We start from the raw sequence: 26,769 nt of genomic DNA, 5'->3' as shown, positions 1-26,769 counted from the left end.
TCAGATTTTGAGTTTTCCTAATACTTATTTATAATCAGAGGCTCAAATCCTGCTTCAATGGAAAATGATGGCAAAATGGTACCCATTGAGTACCGTGAGACAAGATTTAGCCACAGATGTTCATTTTTTATAATCTTTTATGGCCTGGGGTACACTAAAAAATTGGGTTGGTTTAACTACATTGGTCAGGGGTGTGAAAAATCCACACCCCGAAACAACACTGTTAAACCAACCTAAGTCAACAAAAGAATTCTTCCACTGACCTAGCTACCGCCTCTTGGGGAGATGGATTACCTGTGCACCAACAGGAGAACCCATCCCATTGGCTTAGGTCGTGTCTACACTAAAGCGTTGCAGTGGTGCACTGTAGCATTGTGTCACAGCTGTGTCACTGTAGCATTAAATAAATACATTTATTTAAGTGTAGATAAGTCCTATATCTGTTTCCACATCCTGTGTTTCCAGAACTTCAATACTGTACATACTTGAGTTTCTGCTCTTCAGTGTCTAGGAAGCAAAATTTTTTACAGTGAATATTTTGTCTGATCAGGATTAGTTAATTCCATTCTTAATGAACCATTCAGAATGTTACATCACTGTTGCTATAATCTCTTTAAGAAAAGCTTATTTTTAATCATCACAAAATATTTGTTAGCCTTATAAGATAACAGCTGGGATTTGGTGTAATTAATTTCGAGTGGATGAGAGAGGGGGTTAAAGATTATGTGTTAAGCCATGAAATAAAAATAACATGGTCATTATTTTATTCTAGATGCAACTTTCATTGTACAATTTTTAGTATTTTTATTTTACTGAAAAAAGGCATTCTGAAATGAGTGTACCCTCTATATCTTAAAATTTACAAGCATAATTATTGAGAATGAGTATAGTACAATTGAAAAGCTAACAGTAACAGAAACCAAAGCAGTTATTTTGGGGAAATTCCCTCAGATAATTATATTCCAAACCATGTTTTACAAAATGACAGAAAAACAGCAACTATATAGAGAAATAGTACAAGTATAGTTCTTTATACTTTAGATCAGGGGTGGCCAACTCATGGCTCGCAAGCCACATGCGGCTCTTTGCTTATACAAATGCGGCAGAGGGTAAGAGAAGTGAAATTGAACAGCTGCTGTGGAAATAGATGCAGCAGCCTGAATTTTTGGCAGAGGGTAAGAGAAGTGAAATTGACCAGAGACGAGTGGCTCTTTGCGATATCTACATCTATTTTTGACTCTTCATCTCTGACTGGTTGGCCACCTCTGCTTTAGATGAATGTTGTATATGTCTCCTACAAATTACTTTGGTTTATAGTGTTGATTTTTCTCACTTATAATGTATAAAGGCAAGGGGGGGAAGTACATCACCTTCAAGAGTAAATAAAGGCAGTGGACAGAGGTAGGACACATTTGGCTCACTTCTTATATGTTGAGTGAGAAGGGGACAAAGATCTTTAAACTTTCCCAAACCAAACCTCAACAGGTCCCAAACCTGTATAAACTGTCTAAATTGCAATAATAACCATTAAGCATGGTTCTGAAACTTTTGATTGTAATACAACTAAAGTTGGGTGAATTTTTTTCAGCAAATAGTTTTTTCACTGAAAAATGCAATGTCAGTCGACCTGAAATTTTTTGCCAATTTGTGGATGGATGTCCATATTTAAAGGATGATCCAGCTTCCCATCCTGGAGGCACACTTCTATGAAAATCCCATTGTAGCAGACCTTAACATGAAGAAGAATAGGAAAATTTATCCATGCTTACCTGACAAATTCCTGTCTTTGAGTAGTAAGGTCCACAGATCTGGCCCTTCCTGGAGACAGATGGATCTAGAATAGAGATGGAAATTGATATCCAAGGATTTGGGTTTGTCGTCAGATGGAATTTTCCATTCTTTACAGTAGGAGAAATTATGTTTTTTCCTCAAGGTATATTTAACACAATCTACAGTTTAGGAAAGTAGATGTGAATTGTCCTGGCTGTGGAAGTTATATCAGCTGGAGGAAACTTCAGGAGTAGAATTTGTGGGGAATTTTTATTAGAATGATTTTCTGATGGAAATTTCACTTCCCACAAAAATCAAAATTTTCCCATGTCCGTGGCTCCCTGCTTTTCAGCAGCCTGCCATTAGGCTGCTGAGGAACCTGGGCTTCCAACCTCCCTGGCTCTGTGCAGCTGGTTAGACATGAAGCCGAGCATCTTGGGGAAAACAGTTTGCTTCAGAAGCATCAAAGTGTTCCCACTATGGGAATATTTCAGTGTTTTCAAAAGAAAATATTGTGGAATTTCAGTTTAATGAAAAATGTCTAATTTTGGGTGGGGTTGCCTTGATTTGGGGTCAAAACAAATGCTGAAAATGCAAAAATATTTGACAGAACTGAAATTCTTTTCCCAACCAGCTCTTCTCAGGAGGCAGGGCCATTCCCCTGCTGCCACTGACCGGTCTGGTTCTGCCCCCAACTAGCAAACAGGCTGTAGTATCCCACTGTAATAGATCTTTGAATCTTATTACTCAAGGAAAGGACATTTTCAGAAAAGCAGAGATACATTTTCCTGTTCTTTCGCAGAGCTGGGGTCATAGGCAAATGGGGCCAAGTAGTAAGAGCCTCCATTCCAGTTACAGCAGCCTCTCCCCAAAGTTTGAGGTTGCAAAGATATAGCTCCTTGCTCCATGTAATTAGTCAACTTTTCAGCCCTATTATGGCATTTCTATTCAGATCTCATACTTCCAACTTCAAAGATTTTTTAATCCAGTATTGTATCAGGTACTAACTGAAATCAATGTACATTATATCCACTGGATTGTCTTTGTCTAATACATATGCAATTATAGCCTTTTAGATAGCAAGTTTGTCTGACCTGATCGTTTTGTTAACCTGTGTTACTTATTGCTCATTGGGTTCCCCCCATACATACACACACAAGTGTTTACACATAGATTGGTTAGTTATTCATTTTAGAGTTTACATGGGACTAAAATTAAACTCACTAGATCATAATTTCCTGTTTCTATTTTTAAAATGTTTTACAGCCTTAATTTGACCAGTAAATCTTTAATTGCTCTTAAATTATGTCTTCCAGGTGTTAGGGTTTTTTCCCCTTGTTTGTTTCATGTGTTCATTCTACATTACAGATTTTGCTAATTCACTACAGAAAAACTTCCTGCAATGGGAACACAAGTTAAATATTATCTTAACCTTTCTGTGATATCACAACCTTCAAATATACTCTTGCGCCTTTTGCGGATACTCTGGTATCATTTCTGCCAGATTCTAAAGGCCCTGAATATTTCTCCATGCTGGAGGGTGAAACAAGCAGTGTATTGTAATACAGATTTTATTTGGTTTTCTGTAATATTTCACAAGCTGAAGCTTTGTGCCTATCATTTTAAAACAGTTCTACAAACCTATTTGCTAGTCTAGTCCAGAACCCTGGTTCTCAATCCACTCAAACAGGGGGAAAATTCAGATGAGGATACAAATGTCACAGCTCAGTCCTATGTCTATAACGGAATTTAACATGAACCCCAAATCAAAACTTCTGAAATTTCTATTCACCCGTATGTTTCTACAACCCCCTCCAGCTATGTATACCACTCTCATTACTCTAACATTCAAGTACCTGATCTTGGAAGAGTTTGAATGTGGATCTGAATGTAGGGGCTGAGGTCCATCTCTAATTTGGTTAGATGACAGCTATTCCAACATTATATTTCACATAATTCTCATGGGCCTCTAAAAAGAGAGTTTCCTAAAAGCACTGAGGGCAAGAATTCTAAATACCACAACTGAGGCACAAAAAAACCCCAAACCTTCTAAAAAAATTTAAAAATAGTTTTCCCTCTTCTCCAGAAATAACATTTTTATGACGTACATTCTATACATGTTCAGTTGTTTAATTTATTTCAAATTTTTTAAAGATTACATTATTTTAACCTACCTACATCCAAAAGCCATTCTCCTACAAATAACTTCCTGCCATTAATTTGGTAAGTGAACATAACCACTAAGCAACACACAAAGCTTATCTTGAAAGATAGTCTGGCGAGCAATAAGCAAGGCAGTACCCAAGACACTCCACACCTCAGTAAGAAAACCTTTATTTGGTTGTTTGCTTTTTAGTTTGGAAACTTTTAAGTGGATTTATGCCTCATGAAAGCTGTAAAATCACAAATACTGGAGCTTGATCCTCCTTCCAAAGAGTAAGTACAGCACAAACAGCACCACTGCAAGCTTCCTAGCATTTATCAGCAAGCTGCACCTGCCTTGTGATAATAAAAATAATTAAATGCTATGCTTCAGGACATAAACTGATGATATATACAGATCTGATCACATGCACAACATTCCTGCTCCCATGCAAACCATTGCACAGTTTGGTAGATGCATTGTGGGTGGATTAGCTTTCTCTGACAGATTAGTTATTGCTCGAAACAGCGGATTGGGCGGATTGAGAGCCAAGGTTCAGGTTCATCTATACCATGTTAACAGATAAAAACCATCCTAGAAAGTTCCACAATCAGGTGGTTCAAAAATTTTCCACTTTCCCTACAGCTTCAACATTTCACTTCCCTGTAAATAGTGTATTTTTGTGATTTGGATACCTATCTTCTGGAAACTGGACTGGGACTTAAGCCATCATTATAGGCCGGGTGGTAGTACCACCTCGTATTAAAGTTGCCAGACACTTCCCATTACAAGAGCCTGTTTTTAAGCTTGTTATATCTGTGCCAAACTAACTAGGTGGGCAAAATTTTCCATGCTGGGTTGATGCAAGAGATTTTTAAGCTGCTCTAAATCCATGTAAGGAGATCAGCACCAGAAACAGCATTTATCCACACAGCTGAAAAGCAGGCAGAGAGGGGGGAGAAAACATCACGGATTTTATCTGTTCTGGTTTAAACAGCAAAGATGGTAACAGAATCATGATGATTAGGTGTGAATAAAAATATAGTTAGTTTTAAGTTAAGGCTTTTGATAAGTAGCAAATAATAATAGTTTAGAGCAAGTTTAGCTAGAAATATAAAAAGGTGGCCGATGAGGACATGCTGAGAGAGAGAGAGAAACAAAATGGAGATGTTAAGAAACTGACTAATAGCAGAAAGGTAGACTGAGGTGAAATACAGGTCATTCGTAATACTGCAGGGAGGGGTCAGTAAGTAGGAAAAATGTTGTTTACCATATGTTAAATTCTGGTGACCTTTTCTTTGAACAACTACATAGCCCCCATACTTTGCAACTCAGACTTGATGTAGTGGCTTTTTTGTCAGGGATGTGCCTTTTGCTGTCCCCATGAAAATCCCCCCACGTGGTCAAATTATTAGTCTCTGAAAAACAAAAATCGGTTTGTGCGTGCTCAGAGACTTTCCATTTTAGCAGCTAAAAATCTCTGAACATTTTGTCCTCCCTGAGCATGCTCTGCCTCTCACAGCTGTTCCTGTTGACCCAACAGTGCGTGTTGTGTCCTCTCACATCTCCTACTGATGATTAGATTGTGCATGCTCCATCCCCATAAAATGAACTGAGCATGCTCCCTCCAGCCCAGGGCTACTGGGTGAAGCCAGTCTTTCCCTGCAATGGCTATTCCCAGCTGCTCTGGACTGGGGTGGAGCCCGTCACTGGAACAATGAGCAGGGATCCTGCCTCTCCACGACCCCCATGCTGACAACCAGGCAGTGTGGAGGAGGAAGCCACCTGATTTGAATGCACAGGGGTGCCAAAGTCAGACCAAGGTGAATGAAAAAGGTGATTGTGACAAGGAGTCTTGTGGTACGGGGACTATATGGGAAGAGAAAGTGGGAGTGGGACTGGCTGGATAAAGAGACCCAAGGAAGAGGAGGCTGAGGCAAGGAGGCTGATGAGGAAAAAGGGGGACACTGGGACCACTCAGATCAGGGGTGGGAGTGGAGGAGTAGGACTGGCTGTACAAAGACTGGGACTAGGAACCAGTGAGGGCAGGAAGTGGGGTGGTGGGGAGGGGAAACATCTGACAAGGAGCTGGCATGCAGGGAAAGAACTAGGACCAACTAGGAAAAGATACTGGGACAATGAGCCACAGAGTGGGGAGACTAGAGTGAGGAGGTGGTGGAAGGGGAGACAAACTGGATGAGGAGCTTGGAGAGAGAGTCTAGGATTGGGAACAGTGGCAGAAGAAGAGGGAGACAGATTGGATGAGGAACCGGAAGGCAGGAACTGGGACTGCTGGGAAAGGATACTGGGACAGAGTATGGGGAGGAGGAAAGACTGGGAGTCAGGGAGGAGATTGGGATTCAGACAACAAGCTCAGAGAGGGAGACTAGGACTGGGATGAGGAGAAGGAGCCAGAAGAAACAGACACCATACTGGGACAGGATGGAGCAAAAACGTCTGTGCCCACTAGAGCACACTCCCCTCCAGAACCCAAGATTCCTGAATTTCAACGTTCCTCTGCTATCAACAAATATCTGTGAAACCCCCAGGCAAAGTGTGTGCCTCCTCCACCTCTAGTGCTGGTCCACATAGAAAATGACAACCTACTATTGCTGATAGTTACTCCATCAGCTCACATGGCAGAGGTTTGTATGGTGGACCTAAAGGTTCCAACCCTGCTGATGAACCATATAGATGTCAATATGATGCTACATGATGGACTTTGTTGTTTTCAGTTTTCTTTTTCAAAAAGCTAAGAAATTACACAAACACACACCCTTGTGTTAAAAGAACATTATTAGGATTGCAAGTCAAGCATTCAGAAGTTAGGAAATACCAGAATTAAGGTTGCCTGTGCACATTAATTTGATGTTTGTGAAGCACCCAGCTGCTAAAGTAAATGTCATAGAATGAGAAAATCAATAATTCTGTGTTTGAGGCCAGCTTAGATTAGTGTACAGTAAATAATGCATGGGGCCACATGATGAAATATGAGGAGAAAACAAAACATGGAACAGCTACTCATTAACTGAGAACCATCCAATCTGTACATTGAATGAGATGGGGTACTGTGAAAAAAAACATCATCATCATAGAAGTAAAAATTATATCATAATGCATATTGCATTACAGGGCCAAATTAAGGTTGCAAAGGCAATTTTAATTCTGGCATTTCCCAATCTTTGAGCAGCTGATTTGGAATCTTAATGTCCTTTTATCAGGGTTTTTTTTTTTTTTTTTTTGTATGTAATACAACTATCAGTTGGCAGTAAGTTATAATGGATCTGTTACGCAGGGGACTACAACTCAGCCCTCTCCCCACTGCATGTACTTTGTTCCTGGCTAACCAGGGACTAAGTTTTCCATCAGCCCAGACCCCATTCTCTCATCAGGTAAGAAGATCTTGAAGGGCTCTCTTGGAAAAGCCACAGCCTCATGCAAGCCAGGAGCTGGAGAGAAGCTGGATGCAGAGTAGAATCCCCAGGAGCCATATACAAACACACATGTGGAACAGGCAGGGACTGCTGGATGACCCAGTTGAGTGCAGGTCTGTGTGGGAATTTGGGGAGAGCAGCAGCAGCAGCTGAGCAGGGAGTCAGTGTAGAGGAGCCCCAGTGAGAGACACTAACTGAGGCCAGCCTGGAAGCCTGCAAGCCCCCACTTGCTTGAACAGAGACTAGACCGTAGAGGGCACCCCAGGCACTGAAGAACCCTAACTTTCAATTGGCCTGCCCCAGGAACCCAAAAAAGAATGCTATTGCTCACTTTGAATAGAAGCTGTTTAAGCCTCTGTACCTAGGGTATTTGCAACCTTTCCCATCAGCCCTAGTAAAAACCTTTCCCCTTAGTCATGTGTCTGAGTGATTAGTGGGACCAATAGTTCTAGTGCCTACAAAGCCTAACTACTGAAATATTTGCAATGCTTGCTTAAGAGATCTGGCATGCAACTGGCATCCTACGGGTTTGGTGTATTCCAGCATTGAGCAGTCACTATTATTACAAAGTTTTGATCACTTTTAACCTGAATTTGGGTTGCTTTAATGTTAGTGATCGACTGCTGAACAGAGCCATTTCCCACTGACACTTTTGGTTTTTAAATTGTTCTGAGGCAATATCCCATAACGTTAAGATGACTTTAGCAGTTTACTCCAAAATGTGAAGTCAAGCAGCAGATTGTAAGAGGCTAAGCTGAAAAATAGCACAGCAGCTCTCTTAACCATGAGCCCAATGCAACTACCTCAATCAAGGGCTCAGTAACTAGGGAAGTCATAAAACTTTTTTAATTTTAAGATACAACATGGATAAGAATGCCTCTTACATCTAGCAATTTTACTGATGTTTGACTTTGTCCTTCAGAAATTACAGTATTTATTGCAGAACAGAGAGAAAAATCAGCCTTAGATGAGAGACTACAAATTGTCACATTTCCCAAATGATTTCATAAGAGAAACTAGAGGCCGTACGATCCCCTTGGTAATGTTGCCCAAAAAAATCAAGAAACACGTTGTTTGGTACTAGCAAGTGAGGAAGCTGCCCTGTGTAGTGCACAACCTCTGCTGGAGTCTCAGAAAATGCCAAAATGGGTTGTGGGAAGGTGGAAGGACTCATCGGCAGAAAGGCTTGCACCATATAATTTCCCGTACAGAAAATATAATCAATAATTAAGATAGAACAGAACTGTTAACGTCTGGTGTTGCGTTCAGTGTGCATGTTGGATAGGATAGAGTGTATTATTAATCCCAGGTCTTGTCTATACCGGCAAAAATGGAAACATCAGTACAGCTTCACTGGTAATTGCAGCAATAGAAGCTGTAGCAAAAGAGGACTTAAAAGTCCAGCGAAAATATGGTGCTAAAAATGTTTGAGTCCTGTCTACAGTGCAGCAGCTACCATTGCTACCACTGGGGGAGCGTAAGCAGTGAATTATAGATCCCATTTTTGGTAGTAAAGATACAGCTCCCAAAATTAGCTCTAGCATGGAATAGGAGGCAGCCATGCAGAGTGGACATATTGGGAGCCTAGAACAGCAAGCAGGAACACTGGAGCAAACTAATATAAGAAACTGTATAATCCTAAACTGTTAACAAGTCTCTCTAGAGAGGGAAGAGGGTTCAGTTGTCTGGCAGCTGTTTACAGAGCGCCAACAGACTGAGACACTGGTGCTGCAGGATGGGTCTGGAGCTGCTAGACTTGCCCAAACTTTGAAGAAAATTATAAGCTTTAGGTAAGAGCAAGGCATGTAGGCTTTTTCCCTTGTTTTATCCCTTTTCTCTGATTGCTATATATATTTGGGAGAATAAACAACGTTTCTTTTGAAGAAGTTGTTTGGTCCCATTAATTAGTTGCTGGTCACATGCTCCCCGGGGGTGAAGTTTCTTGCAAGTGCCAAATATAGTTGGGCCTGGTGTGTTAACATCCTTGGTAAATGGGGCGGCTGCCCAGAAATCTGGTCTGAGGGTGGTAGGATCGAATGGTTCCACCAAGGGAAGCGTAAAGGTAGCACAGCCTGGCACTTGAGGTGCTTACTTATGAGGTGCTGCAAGGGGGCCTAACATACAGCTCGCCCTGTAACCGTGACACCATCTTTCTGCTTCCCCAGTCCTCAGGCCTGCTGGAAGCCAATTCAAGCCCCACCACAATTTAGAGCAGTTTTAGGTCTGTTCTAAATGACAGTGGCTATTGACTGTTCTAAAGGGGCCATTCCACGAGTTGGAGATTAGCCAGAGCGCAGCAGCACTCTGCCATGCCTCCCCTAACTGACTCGAGCGCACCAGGCCTCCTACCGAGAGGGCTGCAAGGGGGAGGGGCGGAGAGGAATGCTGGCTCTATGCAACTTGGGGTTCCATCGTACTGGTTAGAGCAGTCTTACAATTCAATGGGGCAATATTGAAGGCAAGCATCCAGCTCAATTTAATACAAAAATAACCTTGTATTGTAATCTCTAAAAACTGTAAACCCTCATTTTGTTGAGTGACTTGCATTTCCCTGGAAGAACAGAGCTGCTATAGCATCAATGAATTAATCAATATAGAAAGGCAAATATTAACATTACCAAGAGATAGAAGAGCTTTACAGCCTTTAGACAGTATAACTTAAATGCATCTCCTGCCATCTTCCCAACTGCTAGCACAAAGTAAGTGTTTTTTTAATCACTGGACCATGAAGTTGATATGAGGCAAGAAACAGTTTTCTTCATAGGAAAAATGGAGCTTAATAGATTCATCCCAAATATCTATCCCAAATAAAGGAGAGGATTAAAATTGAAAAATCTCAATGCCCTATTATTTTCAAAACAAGGTGGTGTTTGAATATCAATGGTTAACAGACCAAAGCAGCCCAAGTGGGAGAGATGGTGTATTTTGTGGAAGAACCCAAACTCAGGGGTCCTTATTTACAGGTTCTCTTGCTCAGTGGAACGTCCTGAAATAGCCAAACAACAGATTTAGCAAAGTCAAAGTTTATTCTTTACGTAAAGAAGGTGATCCCTTCAAATATAAGGAATGACACCTGCTTCCAAAAAACGGACCATATTTATGGGATGGTATAAACAAGTTTTTACACGTCACAGTTTCCATGGTCATACATACTAAAAAGTATTATCTAGGAATTTTCTAACTGAATACTTGCAACTTTCCTTATCTAAGTTACAAGGTCTTTCTCTGCATTCCATCTCTACTAGTGTCTAGACCTCTTAACTATTTCATTACTACAAAACATTCTAAGATTAAATAACTGCTAACAAAACATTTTCTATCTCAGACTTTTTACAGTGAATTCTAAAATCAGTTCTCAGCAAAAACAGAGACCCCATCTTGTTTTCCCTTCACAGTTCCCCCCTTTGATTCTAATAGATCTACTACTAGAATCACAATCATGATATATTCATTCATTTTCCTTTCCAATATACCAATACCGCATTGACCTTTGCACCATCTGTTTCTTAGGGGGCTTAAACCTTTTTTGCTGGAAAAATGAACAACAACACTGCTTACAACAAAACATTAACATTAATATTATCATAAACACTATTATAGTTACAAACAATTTTTTAAGCCACAATAAGTCTGGTAACCAAGAAGTCAGAGCATTCCAGATGGATGATCATGAAATATCAATGCCAGACGGTGGCATTGGAGGGTTAGCGAATTCATGAAAAAATCTACTAACATTCCAAATTTTGTGTACATCCATCTCAATTTGACCTGATTCATTTTTATAAAAACAACAGGTTTGATTCAACATTACACAAACTCCTCCTTGTTGAGCTAACAATTGGTCTAGGGCTAATCTATTTTGAATAGTCATTTGTGCCAACGATTCAATTTCAGCCTGTAATTTTAAAATAGCATCTCCAGTCACATTCGCAAATATCTCAAATTCTGCTGAAAAATTTCTCAGTGCATACTCCAAATCACCCACTCCTTGCCAGGGCAAAAACATTCTCCATCCTCTCCAAAATGCTGAAGAGTGTTCAGTTAATGGGTTATAATGGTGAGCATCCAGGGTGGGCCTAAAACTTCTTTTTGGTCGGTGATTATACACAACCTCATGTAAAGGAACTGGATGCACACCTCCAGGCCAGAGATATACTAAGGTACATCTTCCTTTCCACCTTGGTGGTAAAGTTTTTCCTGCCCAATTTCCACATGCCCACCATACACCTTCTTCAATTGGAGTAACTCCTCTGCAACTATTGGAATGGGCTTGGTATAGCAATCTGTTGTTTGGCTATTTCAGGACGTTCCGCTGAGCAAGAGAACCTGTAAATAAGGATCCCTGAGTTTGGGTTCTTCCACAATTTACAGGACTCCCACTTCCAGCGTTAAAGGAGTACCATAATCTGTACTTCAGACAAAGAAGGGGCCCAAGTCTTGTACTCAGGGGCAGACACATCAGTGCCACAAAATCAGATTTGCTACCAACTCTTTTCTTTTTGATGCAGGAAGCACTTACCTACCTATCTACAGTAGGTGCATTTGTTAAATGACTTTTTCTATTTCTAATGAACTGCTAATAAAAATACAAAGAAGAAAAGCAAACAATACACACACACCACGGAGCAATCGTAAGCAGCTATTATAAACACATTAGCCCCTTTGGTCAGATCGTTATGGCCAATCCAGAGGAACAGGAGAAGTGCGGGCGGGGGGGGGAGGGGGAGGGGGGAGGGGTGATCAAAATTGTAAAGGAGAGATAAAAGAAATGCTGTCAGTCACAGAGTTACATATACTGCAAAGACTCCCAGGAGCCCCATCCCAAGCGATTGACGACCGCCTTCATCTCCACTGAGAGCTGTTTGACATATTAGAATAAGTAGATCAAATCTTTCTAAAGACCCTCGTCTTTATGTACACATTATATGCAACTACCAACAGGTGCTTGTGCCAAGAATTCTCCTCTAGTTTCCTTAAATTTGCACCTAAACAAATCTTTTCCCCTGACATTCATTTTGGTAAGGCTGACCTTCTATTTAAAGTACAGAGGGGGTTCATGATTATTGTCTCCTGTTCTCACTCAAAATCTGCCCTTCCTCTGCCCAGCAATTAATTCAGCCCTCACCCTCCCACTTCAGCCCCACTTAGCTTCACCTCTGCTCCTCCATGGCTCTTCATAGTCCTCTCCCAGGCCTAAGGGGGCTGCAATAGGATCCCCCTCCTCCTTCCAGGAGGGCAGCTCCAGGGGTTCTTCATACTCCTCTGCCCCTTTTCACGCTGGGTACTGCAGGGGTAAGAAAAGAGGAATCATCCTGTCCCTGTTGCTCACAGACAGGAAGGGGGCAGAACTCCCTGAGCAGCTGGGCTCTTCAGTTCCTTCCTCCCTTCTGGTGAGAATGGCTTCAGATTGCTAGATAGGGAGAGGGCCTTCAGAAGCTCTGATTCCCGCAGGATGTGGGCAAGTGGCCAATTAAAGGGCTCAAAACCACTAGAGGGCTGGAGCTTCTTGCTGGTCCTCAGCAGATCAGCTCCAGCCTCCGCTCAAGTCATATCACTGTTGAAAAGATTGTTAGAGTTGGCAACTCTGTCATCCACAAAAATTAAGGGGCTTGAAGCTGCATTTTTCACAGACTTCAAAGGTCTACTCTGCTCCAGCCTTTTCAGCATGTAATTTATACTTGTATTCCACACCCACCAAATGCCAACTTGCTGCAAATTGCACTCATTTACCTCTTGGTGGTCACTACCATCATCACCTAAAATGGTAGTGGATAAAGTGACTGTACCATTGGACCACATCAATTACACTCCTTGAATGGCAGAGGGGATACTGATAAGGAATTGGTCTTTTTGCTGTTAAGTAAAACCAGTCCTAGGGAGCAACTGTCTCTCCAGCCTGACCATTGTTCCAAGGACACCCACAGCCATGTTTAGTCAGCCATGGGAGCAGAAAAGACCCAGTGAAACAGAAAGAACCAGTGATGGCTCGTAACTATTGATGGGGCGGGCCGCAATTTAAACATTTGGGGGGGGCACATGACTGTCCCATGCATCGCCTCTGGCCCCCTCCCTTGCTTCCCCACCAGCTGCTTCCCCACTTCTCCCATCACCTCCCCACTGTGGGCGTGGCCCGAACCAGAGCAAGCTTCAGCTACCTACTGCCGAGCATCGGTAACTGTGGCTGCGGGCAAGGAAGAGACGGGATTCAGGGGACTTCCCCATGCCGCATCTCATGGAGCTGCGCTGCCAGCCTAGTCTCTCTTCCCTGCTCAGGGCACCTCCTAGCGGGGCTCAGCGGGAGCGCTAGGGGCTGGTACCTTTCCCAGGCATGTCCCCCTCAGCTGCACTCAACCCCACTCCCACTCTGGCAGAAATCTGGGAGAGCACGTGGCCCTGCATACCCCCTCCTTCCCCTCACCCATCACCTCTGGTAATAACTAAAGCTGCTAATGAGCACATCTGCTTGGCCTGACTAATTCATGCTATTCCAGTGCAGGAAGATGAGATGAAAATTAGCAAGGCTGAATACAGAGCGTCTCTGTAGAAATCCTATCATAATGAACAAACTCTGTATTGGCATTAAAAAAGTTTCGACTCTTGGGCACCATAAGCCATTACATACATAATAGAAACATAACCAGGTGCCTACCGTATAGAATAGAATCCATCTAGATTCTTCTACCCTGTTCACCAGCACCTCAGGACAGCAAAACCTAAGATGGACATATCTGGCATCACAGGAAACAACAAACAAGTGATAGTCTCATGAATCCAAGGGGAGAATCATTTTGAAATCTATAAATTTGAAGTAAATATGTAGAATGGAGACCAATAAATTACAGTATAAATTGGAGACCTGGGAAGCTCTGTGTTATCCCCAGCATATAATTTGGCCCGGGGAAGAGGTGCTTCACAGAATTAGGGAGGAGTTTTTCCCCATTAATGGACAAAGAGCAAAATTCATCCTCGCGTAGATGGTCAGCCCAAGGCTTGTGCACCACTCACATTCCACTAAACCTTCTTTTAAGGATGTAGGCCAAATCCTCAGCAGCTGTAAACTGGCCCAGCTGCATGCCCTATAAGTTGTCTTTTCTGGGTCCTTTGCACAGATGAAAATTTCACCCAGCAGTAAGCTGTAAGGGTGGTATTTTCTTGTACAGCATTAATGATGGTTTATTTGGTTTTGGTTTTGACAGCACCCAAGCCTACTAGGCACTTTATAAGACAAAGAGAAAGACTTTGTCCCCAGACTGAAAAAGCTTTTGTGACAGCTACATCTTAAGTTAACAATCAACATTTCTTTCCATCATGCAGTTTGAGTTGCCATATTTTTCTTATGGTAACTGAAAGTAAGTTTGATGCTAGGCTACTACATGCAGTATTTGTGGCTGTGATATCTATCCATCATTATTGCTCTGACAGTTTTAAAATATTTGAAATTGTAAATGAAGGTGTTCCTTCCGCCTCATCAGGATTTTATGCAGCTGGAGGAAAGCAAAAATTGTTTGTTTCCAAAATAATAGCAGTATCTGACGGGGGTTGTTTGTAGTGCCCCAGCTCATTATTTCCCCTAAAACAAATCACAACAAGTAATCCATGTCTTGCAGCACTGGTGGCAGCAGCAGACATGGAAAGCCTGATTCATGTCAGTTTTTGCAGACATTCTACAAGGCAACTGGAGCACATTTTCAAAATTACAACCAATGAGAATTATTTACAGGAAGAGAAACTGAGCTTTTGTCTGTTAAACTGTAAATTGGCCAATTAAAGCAGAAAACTGAAGGAAAAACTAAAACAGTACAGAAAGTCTCTAATAAGGTTGTGTGCTTATTAAAATATCTCTTGCTTCTCTCAATAGTAATGTTTTCTAAGGCTGTATTTGGAATGGATTGAAAGAGGTGAGACATCTACAATGGTGAACTGTTCAAGTGTGCCACCTAGTGGTACTCATTTGTACTACAAGCTTATGTACACTTTTCAAGTTTTTATGCTTTGTCACTAATTAAACCCTGTGGAGATTACCCATTAGAATGTGAGATTGCTTTAAAATCAGTGGGTTTTTTTTCTATAACAGCTATATCATTTCTATAACATCTAGATATATTATGATAAAGCAAAAATCATAATGGACCCTTCATACCTGATGGACCCGCATAATCACAATTATTACAATCTGGGGCCATTTCAATTTGTGAATAAGTGACACTGAGGACTAAAAAAGCTCTAGCATTCAAAGATATTAATTGTCATGAAAATATATTGTGCATCCTACACTAGCTGTTATTCTATAGTAAGTGAAAAAACCTAGGATATTTTATATTTTTCCAAAATAATTAAACTAGATTTCTTTGGGGATTCATAGTGCGTCATTCAACCTGTGAGTTGAAACAAGAGTTACAAGGTGGTGGGACACCAACAGCCAGCAGCAAAGTGCGCAATTCCCTGAGTGCCTGTGGGCTGCGCAGCCCTGGTTCAGCACTGCAATCCTAGCAGCCTGCCTACAAACACAAGAGCCCCACTGTGTTCTCCACCAGACTTGGTTACTACTTGTAGACTGACCCCAACAGACCCCAAGTCCTGAACTTCCCCAAAACAAAACAAAAAAACCCAAACTTGTCTCTCCCCAGCAGAAGTTGGTCCAATAAAAGATATTACCTCACCCAGCTTGTCTCTCTAGTATCCTGGGAACAACACAGCGAAGTTCAACCAAGAACATTTTACTTGGTTCTGAACTGTGAAGAACAGTGAAAACTAGAAAGTTTCTGCTTTATTGCATTCCATTACTCTATTTTAAAGTGGCTGAGTCCATTATCCAATTTGACGGGAAGAATAAATTCCCTCCAGAGCACAGACCATTACAGAATAGATTAAATTTATCCCCTAGGCAGAGGATATATACGAGACCCTATCACTTAAGAAGCCATTGGACTCTATGTGGGTAAAGAGCACTGGGTTGCAAAATCCCGCCCCCATCCAGCTCTATGGAATTACAGCTGCCTCCTGCACTTGCTTTACCTTTCTCAGTGACAGGGAGTATGTGCACTCCCGAGGCAGTCCTTCCCTGCCTTAACCACATGCCAGGACTGAAGAAGGCCTTGGATGGACCCTCTCCCCACAAGAGTGAATGTCACACTATGTGAGGAAGACAGTTTATATTAGAATGTGAAGCCCATATGCAAGATAAAATCACTGTAAGTGGCTGTTCCTCTAAATAAGGGTGGAGAAGGTTGCACTGCAACTGCCTATACTATCTCCAAGGCAGTCAGTTTGGCACGTTTCACATGCACCACATTTTCACATTAAAAACTAGGTTAATTATATACTTTGTAGACATACATATTCCTCTGCCTGTACCCTTTTTTTATTTTAAAGCCAACATCTTTATACACCCTGCCTCCTTAAAAGTGTGTTTATTAATGGACTTGCCAATGGAGCATTATCTATTATTGCAATAATAGGACCTACAGTTAATTCCATTTAGAGTGCACCTCTTCACATCCAAGTTCAAAAGCTGACTTAAAATCACATGTAAAGTAAGGCTCATTTTTCCCCAGTTGGCACATAGCACAAAAGCAGCAGGGCTTGGATTGAATATGAAGACTTTGCTCAGGAATACTCAGGTTTGGAATAGTTCAGTGTAAGTGGTGCAGAGCTAGTCAGAAAACCACATTTTTTCCCCTATGGAAAGTTTCATGGGAAAAATCCTCTTTCAAAATTTTTCTTCAGAAAACATGGGGTGGGGTTGTGGGAATTTTCATTTTCAAACTAAATGAAAATTTATGTCATTAATATTTTGCTTTTTGCTCCATAAAATGAGTTTTCAACTTTGTATTTGATTCTCTCCCCAGCCCTTGTCTATAAAAAGAAAAACAGTGTTTTTAAAAAAAAATATGTGCACACAATGAAAAAAGTGGGAAAAGGTTAAAAAAAAAAAAAAAAAAAGGGGGGGGGGGGGGTGAAAGTGAGGGAAAATCCACTTTTCACACTCTTATTATTTGCAACTTTTTCCACTGGGCAAAAGCAGAGAAAGGGGAGGAAAAAACTCAAATCCAAAACCTCTCTAAGTAGAAAAGTGATTTTTTTTCCCATTTCCAAAATTTGAAATGTCATTTCAAAACAAAACACTTTCATTTCTCAATGTAGATTCCAAGAAAAATATTTCATTTCAGAAAAATAAAAATAAAAATTTCATCATAATAGATGTTTCCCCAAGTACATTTTTTATTTTGATTTTAAAAACCCACACTTTCTAATGGGAAAATGTTCTGGATGAAAAATTTCAACAAGCTCTAGTGAGGTGCAATTACCAGGTGGTATGAAGGTACTTACACAGTGCCTGCCCCTTAGCTGATGTTTCAGAATGCCTCACAGCAGGAATTTAGAGGCCAGATCTGCACTACCACATGCCTTTTTTTTTTTTTTTTTTTTTTTTTTTAAAAGGACTACATGCTAACCCTCTGCCAAGGGGTGAATTTCATCCCATGGACTTTATCACCATTTGTATACCACTATAACTGTGCTGGGTACTTTATGGACAGGTACAAAACATTGGTTGAGATTTTCAAAACTGAATCGGGCATTTAGCCACACAATTGCCTTTGAAAATTGTAGCTATTGCCTCTGTCTCAAAATGTGTACAATCTAAGACCCCAAACAGTTTCATTTAGGAGTATATTTACTCTGGTGGAGAGTCCCACTGAAGTCAGCAATAGGTTTGCAGGACCAGGCATCAAGTGAAGACACAACATGAAAAGGGGTTAACAAAATCTGGTATAAGGCGGTCAAGAGGTAAATAGAATAATGCAGGTACTTGTATTAGTATTGCGAATCTTGGGAGCTTTGTGGTTAGTTTTAAATTAAACCATTGCAATGAGGGACAACTTAAGTTTATAGGCCATGAAGAAGTACTTTTTAAAAGAGAGATTGAGTAGAGGAGAAGGAGACAGCATGGAAGAACAGGTTAGAAAGGGGGTTCCTGGGAGAAGGAGATATGTAGACAGTGCTTAGGAATCTTCAGAATCCTACATTCAGTAAGCTGCCTGTAACCAAATCAGATATGCAAGATCTTTACTGTGTGTAGCACACAGCACAAAATCACATAGACACACAGTAATAGTGGAACAGATGAACGGAATTGCAGGCCAGATCCAAGTAGAAACAATCATCCATACCTAATGAGGTACCCTAAAGCAAATGTGCATGAGAAGAGAAATCACAGATGACTCAGATAGGAATATGAACAGCTTCCACTGTTAAGCATCCTACCTAATGGCACTGCCCACGCAACATTAACATTGTTTGAAAGCCATGCACATGTATGATTTGCAATAACATTTTCATGGAAAGTGGAAATGTAGACTCTGTTTACATTAATTTAGAAACAGCTATGGCCCAAACCTATAACAGCTATCCAACCAATTCAGAACATATTGGTTAAATTAAACATATTAATTCAATAGTAAAGTGCCCCCACACTAATTATAAACAGTATACATCCCTACATAGATAGTTTCCACTATATGCATAGTCAGTAGGACAGTAATGTGACCAGCATATAAATGAGTGACTCTTATACCACCTTAGTCACTAATCCATTTCACTGGTATACAAGTCCTCCCAGGATTAGTAACCCTACCCTGGCACCAATTTCTGCTGAGGACCCTGTATATTCAGAGTGAATGAGGACCAAGGTGCTACCTTAAGCGGTTTTCAATTACTTTTTTTTCTTTTTAAATGCAGTTTTTCAGGGGGATCAGAGTGAATGAAGATTTGGATGCTGCCCACATGCTGCCATTTTCTACAACGGGCAAACTACATACAGCACTTTCTGATCCCCCTTGCTTATGACAAGAACATGGAGTAGTCCTCTCATGAGTTAGGGTGGCACCATTTTGTCAAAAACCTGCACTGTACTAGACATGACAGTGACACCCCTGGCCTAGTGTAGATTTAGTAATCTAGAGATTACATCTTGTTATTCTTCTAATCCCTTAAACCATCCAATTCCCCTATTGGGAACTGCTTAATACGCCTACACAGCTAGCATTCCAAAAGAAGGGCTACCATGCATTTGTATAGTCATACTTCAGAAAGGTGATTTAGTAACAGAACATAAATTCCATAAGAATTGTCCTGTTGTAATCTAGAGGCTTCAAACCAAGGCCCTGGTCTAATAATAAGGTTCACCTACACAGATCTCATTACAGGGTTGGGCCAGTAAATCTAGGGGTGGGGGAAAAGAAAACATTAACAAGTGGGAATGGGGAAATAGAGGTATTTTCATGCAAAATTAATAGCCTTTAGCAAACAAAGTCCAAGTCTGAGGCCCACATTGCTTTTCCACACTAACATTAAGAGATACAATTAAGTATAAAAACAGGTTTACTACATAATAATCATCAGACAGTATGCATACTAGACCTCGAAAAGTATGGCAACAAACAAAGCTCTTGGGGAACATAGATCACACCCTCTCATTCCAAGGAAACTAATCCTTTTCCCATTAGCCTTCACATAGGTTTAGATGTTATACCATGTGGTAATTATTTCCAAATCACAAGTGCAAACACTCACCCTGATTGGAAAATTAGCAGATTTCAAACTCAGGTAATTTGCCCCTAATGAGGAACTTGTTGAACTGAATTTAACAATTAGCTCACACCCTTTCCTGGCTGTGTGTGACAGGGCTACAAAAAGGCTCAGAAACTCACCTGTTCAAAGATTTTCGGTGAAAACCCAGAAATGTTATCCTACTTCTCTACATAGCTACTAGATAGGTAGTTCAAGGATAGTGGTTCTTGAAGAACTGGTTGGTCGTGTGGTACTGGCTCTCCTCCTTGTTTCCAGCTACTAAACTGCATTAAAAGATGCTAAAAACACATTACTTCCCTAATGTTACTTTTCTACACAAGCAGCTGCTCTAGCTGCCAGATGGATGCTGTGCAATCAGGTATCAGAAAAGAGGTGGTCTGTGAATGGCAGAGCACAATTTTCAATGCAACGGGAAATGGCCACAAAATAATATCTCTGTTAAATTGTGGTCTACACTAGAGCTGGTTGAAAACCTTCGAAATCTCACCTTTTAATTTTTTTAAATGTGTCAATATTTTGTGGCCTTTTTTTTTTTTTTTTTTTTTTTTTGCTGTTTTCAAACCAGCGTTTTAGGGTGGTTAACATTTTGCAACAATTGGAAACTCTGATGAAAAAGTTTTCAATTAGCTCTAAGCCACTCTAGGAAAATCCCTATCTTAGAGTAAAACAGCCCTGGCATACCAAGAACTTTGATCACTGTAATTGTCATCAGAATACGCCCAGAGAACACTTCAGCGAGTGAAAAAGGGACGAAATGCAGTGGAGAAAGGGTAAAGAGAATCTTTTACAAAAAACAAAGGACATTTGAGAGATACACCTGTACATGCTGCCTCTTTGGTTGCCTTCATGCTGAAGCAGCAGGTATTTTAATATATTAAAATATTAATATTAATTAATTAATATATTTAATATATTAAAATAGAAGCTGAGATTCTGAGGAATGAATAATGCTATGCTTGTAGAAGGAGACAGTAGAGCTTATCTAGCTACAATGTTGCACTTTGACCTCTCAGAAACTATATTAAGTTCTGCTTTAAAGAGAAAAAAACCACAGGAGTATTCTGCATTATGAATCAACAAAAGTCCACTCTTCACACAGATTCCACAGGCTGGAAAACTTGACCTAGGAACAGGAGGAAGTGTAGTGCAGACGGGTGTGGAGCCAGGTGTGGGGTGTTGTAAAGCGAGGAGACTGAGACAAGGAGCTAAGGGGAAACTGGGACAAAGAGCTGAGAGTGGAGGGGAAGATTGGGGCAAGGATCTGAGGGTGGGACTGGAATGGGATAGAATGTGGTGGGATGGGATAAGGAGATGAGGAGAGATGGGGGAGAAATTGAGACTAGGATGAGGAGCTTGTGGGGCGAAGAGTAAGACTGGGATACATGCAACTGGGATACATGCAAGTCTGGGATGTGTTGCCAAGCATGGGCAGTGGATATAATAGAACTCCCCTTGCACAGCTGCTGCCAACCCGCCACTGGATGCCTGGGCTGTGGTGGCTCCGTCTCTTCCCATCCCTGCTCCATCCCTTCCCCGAGGCCCCCATCACCGGCCACAGACTGGGTACTCCTCTCCTCCACTCCAACCTCTCTCTCTGGAGGCTTCTGCTGCTCGCTGCATATGTCCCTGCACTTCCTCTCCTCCATGAGACCCCTTCCTGCCCATCACATCCCTCCTCACCTCCCCACCTCCATGAGACCACCCACCGTGTCCCTCATCCCCTTCCCCATGAAACCCCCCTGCCCGCCACATCACTCCTCTGCTTCACGCTCCGCCCCTCATCCTGTGAGACCCCCACCCACCCACCTCTTGCTGCATCCCGCCTCACCCCCAGGCTCCTGTGAGACCCTGCCCACCTGCCTGCCCACTGACCACTCATCACGGCAGTGGGGAGGGCCAAGCGGGGGGGGCGGAGTCTGGGGCAAAGTGTGCGCCGGGCTGTGGGTGGAAGAGGCGGGACAGGGAGCTAGCCTCCCCCAGGGGAAACTTCACCCATTGCCCATGTAGCCAAGAGATGGGGGAGTAGGGTGAGAAGCCAAATGGGGGAAACAGGGAACTGTGACTGGGATTAGGACAGGCTGGAGGGAGCCAGGGGCAGAAGGAGTCAGGTTTGACAGGGACCGGTTCAGAGGGGTCTGTAACCACTACAGTACGCTCTCAGTGGAATCTGAATAAAACTCAGGATTGTTGAGTATCACCATTCCTCTTCTGTCAGCACATAGCTATGGAGCCCACTGGCAAAACATGTGCTTCATTGCCTTCTAATGGCTGGGCAACATAGGGAATAACAACCTACTACTGTTAGTTACATGCTTAGCTTAAATGACAGAGGTCTGTGCAGTGGATCTAAGGTTCCAACTCTGCTGACAAAGCACGTGGGGGGCAGTACAGTTCCACATGATGGAATTTCTGTTTAGTCAGTTTGCTTTTTAAAAAACAAGGAACTTTTATATACAAAATTATATACCAAAAAATAAAAAACCTACATGAAAAAACATTAAAGTTGCAAAATCAAGCACTCATAAATTAGATGACAGATTAAGGTTGTCTGCAATCTTAATATAGTCCCCTTGTGAGTATGCATTATGATACATAGACCATTTTTTCCATGGAAAAATGAGACTCCTGACTCATTCACTGCACAAGATGGATAGTGCTCATTAAATGATCAAGTATTCAATGTTTTATTTTACCCTCATCATTCAATGACTGATCTCTGAGGGTGGTGCTTTGCTATAAATAAAACATATGTTTGATATTATTCTCCTCAGTCTTATTAGTTTTTCCAAATACTCACAACATTTTAACCTTTGATCGCATGTCCCTGCACTTCTCTCTCCAGTTGTTGGTTGATATGGATGGTGCTTTTTATCATCACAAAAAGCACCATGAAAATATCTTTCTCCTTTCTTATATGACAATCTAAAGCAGGTTTGGCATCAAGGATATGAGTAGTTCACCGCAAGATATCTCATTTTATGACAGCTGTTTAAACTTTGACTCATGGAATTTGAAGAATGTCATTCTCTGACCAAGAGAGCCTTGACATTATAATATTTGTAAATCTCTAACATCACAAATACACACAACTGAAAACAAATTGTTCTTACTGGCTGAGAAACGATCATTACCAGACTGAGAAGAAAGCACATCAGAAAGTCAGAGGGGGAACAAACCTCAGAGTCGAGCTAGGAGGAAAGACACATTACAAAAATAAAGTAGAAAACATCATCATGTTTTATTTTTGGATAATTCTTTTAATTAAAAATAAAACATTCAGAGCGATGGAATTCATACATTCTGCCACTTTCATGATCATTTCGGCTCTGATTCAGGAAAGCATTCCTATTCAGGAAAACTCTTAAGCTTATGCTTAAAATTAAGCAGGTCTTGTTCTGACCTTATTAGGGTTATACATAAGCATGTGCATAAATGCTTTTCTGAATTGGGGTTTTGGGCCCAGATCCTCAAAAGTATTTAGGTTCCTAAATTCAAAGGAAATTAGGAGCCTACATACTTTTGTGGATCTGGGCCTGAGTGCCTATAGACAATGTATTGGAAGCATCTTCTTAGCTGACGATTCAAAAGTCCACTTGCTAGTCACTGCCTAAGCTGTAACTGCTCAAATATGCAGCGTAGTTTGTAGGCATGTGGGTCCTACCTTGAATGGTCCCTTAGAATATACGCTAACTATATATGCTCAACAATCTGTTCCACCTTGCATTTAGCTGTGACGCTTGGAGTACCTTTCCCAAACCTTTCCCAAACCTAAAGAAGAGCTCTGTGTAAGCTCAAAAGCTTGTCTATTTCACCAACAGAAGTTGGTCCAATAAAAGATATTACCTCACCCACCTCGTCTCTCTATTGCTCAAATATGACAGATGAATAATGGTAGAAGTATTAAAAATCTATTCTAAATACATAATAGCTAAAAAGACTTGCATGGTTAAACTATGCTCACATTGATTTTAAAATATATATCTATTTTAATGAGCATTTCAGATATGTGATTGTGACAAATGCCTGATTGACAGGGATGGAAAATGAAGCCTTCTCTCCACAGAATAGGTAGTTCAGAGACAGTATCAATATAGACTTCTTGCTTTGCCTAGATGACACACCTTTAACTGTGTGTGGGAAGAGCCAGAGTGCTTCAATCTCCATACCTGTTCCTAATACTTGATTAGATTTCTAAATCCCCATATACAATAGGAAATTGGTCAGTTATTAGCAACAGGTTCCAGTGAACCAATGCTGAAAGCCATTTAATTTAATGTGTGGAACAAAACAATTTTCAATCTCTTTAGAGAAAAAGCATGACTTTTGAAAATGATTTTGTCCCATTTGCAGTAGCAGTTAAACAGTTTCCAACACCAATTCATGAAAAGACTTGTTGGCTCTAAATAGTCCATTGTCCCCATGTGGGTTCCATGAAGTCACAGTCAGCCATTATAAAACACTAGCAAATGCCATTTTACGTGACTAGATATTAAATTACAACTAAGGAAGTAACTATGCTAATTGCTGTGATTAAGTATCTATGGCCTTGTCTACACTGGGAAAATACATCACGTTAGAAAACATGTTAAATAACAAGCTGTTAGACATGCTTTGGCACATAGTATGGACAAGTACAATCATGTTTAAAATGTGTAAGCTGGTCATAGTTAACCCTAGAGGGGGAATCTAGAGGCTAAGAGGCTTTGAATCACATAATTAAGACATATTAGTTAACATATTTTCTAATACGATACATTTTCCTTGTGTAGATATGGCCTAAGCATTTACGTAGGGTGATCAGATATCCCTGTATTTCGGGACCGTCCCAATATCAGGGGCTTTGTCTTACATACGTAACTATACCCCCCCACACACACACAAAAAGTGTCCTGATTTTTCACACTTGCTATCTGTTCACCCTACATCCATGCCCAGTGTGAACTAAATTTATTTCTAGAAGTCAGAAGAGACTGAGACAGAGCTGAATACTGGTCTCTCCAGACACCCTCAACTCCTGACTACTTACAAAATAATTCATGGTGTCAGAAGTTATATCAAACCAAAATGGAGCAATTAGCCTCCTCCCAGAACACTAGATTTCCAGGAACCCGTTACCGTAAATGGAAACTCATTTAAATGAGGCTAACCCGTGAGTGTAAGTGATGGCAGAATTTGAACCAACAATTCTAATAACAATCTAAGTCCTAGTGGGCTTCAGGACAGCTCAGGATTGGGGAGGGGGTGGGATGGAGTGTTAGCCCCACACTGGCCTCTAAAGGATCAATGGAACCCTAGGGAGGCTGGGCAGGGGGCAGCCATTTGAAGAGGGGCTGTGAGAAGCAGCCAGTTAGGGCCCAGCAGGCCAATATAAGAAGAGCCCCATCACAAATGGCGGAGTATGCCGGTACATGGCCACTCCTGATATAAAGGGAGGATAGAGGACTGTGGGGACGATTGCCTGTTACAGGAATATGAGAGACTATTGGAGAGATACTGAAGGTGGGACCAACGGTGCCAGGGTATGCAGAGGCCTTCTTTGCTGAGGGCTCTTGTGCCATCCCAGGCTGGACTCCAGGGTCAATACCCCAGCAGAAAGGGGCTGACAAGCAGGCCATGCTGCTGCAGGTACTCGAAACTCAACAGAGAGAGTGGGAGGCAGAGGAGTACCTACAGGCCTACTTGGCACAGCTAGCTGGGCAGCAGCTGTATATATTCAAGCTCCTGTGGGAAGAGATCACTAGAGAGTGAGAGGGGAAGCAAGGCACCAGGATCAGGAGGCCAGCGTTATGAGGGCTGTGTTATGCCTGTGGGCAACAGGGACCCTTGAGGAGGGAATGCCCCTACCAGGATGGGGGATAGAAGCCTCACTCAGAGAGCGGGAAGAAGAAGGTGCCTAGGAGAGTCCCACCTGTCAGGAGAACAGGGAGGGGATGGGCATTTTGGGCCTGTGGGCAACAGGGGACCTACAGCGGGAATGTCCATATATAAGCAGTAGGGTCAAGGCTAGCCCAGGGGAAGGGGCTGAGCAAGGGAAGGACAATGGGAGACCCACCGCTAAGGGGAGGCAAAGAATTTGCTTCCGATGCCATGAGGAGGGCCATATAAAAAGACATTGTCCCTCCCCCCCTCTTCAGAGAAGGCGGGACAGGAAAGGGGTGCCCAGGTGCCAGGCTGGGTCAGAGACTGCCAAGAGGGATGTGACAGTGGTGACTGTGTGCTTGGCAGGGAGCTGTCTCCCACACCCCAGGCATGGAAGGGCGGTGGTAGATAAAATGACTGGGACAGGGAGAGCCAAGACAGATAAGGAAACCCACACTGAAGCAGAGCAGGCTACTGTGGGGACCCAGACCCTGAACAAAAGGGTAGTTGGTGCTCAGCAGATAACTGCAAAACAAACTAGCTGTGGTGGAGCAGGCCCGCCGAAGGGCAGAAGGAGACCTGCCTGGCACACCTGAGGGAAAAGCTGAGGGAAACCAAGAGAGAGAGGAAGAGCCTGCGGGGACATCTCAGGCAGGCACAAAGCATGAGGCTTCCCTACCCCCAAGGGTTACAGGCTTGGGGGAGTGGTGATGGGACGTTGGCCCCACACTGGCCTGTAAGGGATCAATAGAGCCTAAGGGAGTTCTGCGCAGGGGTTAGCAAATTGGAGAGGGGCTGAGAGGAGCAGCCAATCAGGGCCCAGCAGGCCCACATAAGAAGAGTCCCTTCACAGGAGGGAATCAATTCTTTTCAAAGGATTCCTTTTAATAATAATACTTAGATTTACAGAAAAAAATGTACACTTTATCTGAAAGTGCTTCACAAAGATAACTAAGTATCATTATCCTCATT

General features: G+C 41.9%; 1 long non-coding RNA gene across 1 annotated transcript; it reads right to left on the bottom strand.

Moving 5' to 3' along the window:
- Positions 1–71: 71 nt before the first annotated feature.
- Positions 72–19,835, bottom strand: LOC137151064 (uncharacterized). Its single transcript, XR_010919154.1, has 5 exons — positions 19,768–19,835; positions 13,997–14,075; positions 12,502–12,631; positions 1,770–1,834; positions 72–507 (listed from the first exon to the last, which is right to left on the bottom strand). It is a non-coding gene; the product is annotated as an uncharacterized lncRNA (long non-coding RNA).
- Between the last annotated feature and the right edge of the window lie 6,934 nt (positions 19,836–26,769).

The sequence above is a fragment of the Emydura macquarii genome, unplaced genomic scaffold (genome assembly GCF_026122565.2).
Source record: "Emydura macquarii macquarii isolate MOO-44397 ecotype Brisbane River unplaced genomic scaffold, CSIRO-AGI_Emac_v2 contig_1043, whole genome shotgun sequence".
Lineage (NCBI taxonomy): Eukaryota > Metazoa > Chordata > Testudines > Chelidae > Emydura > Emydura macquarii.
Note: the sequence above shows the minus strand (reverse complement) of the source record. Positions and strands in the feature narration are given on the sequence as shown.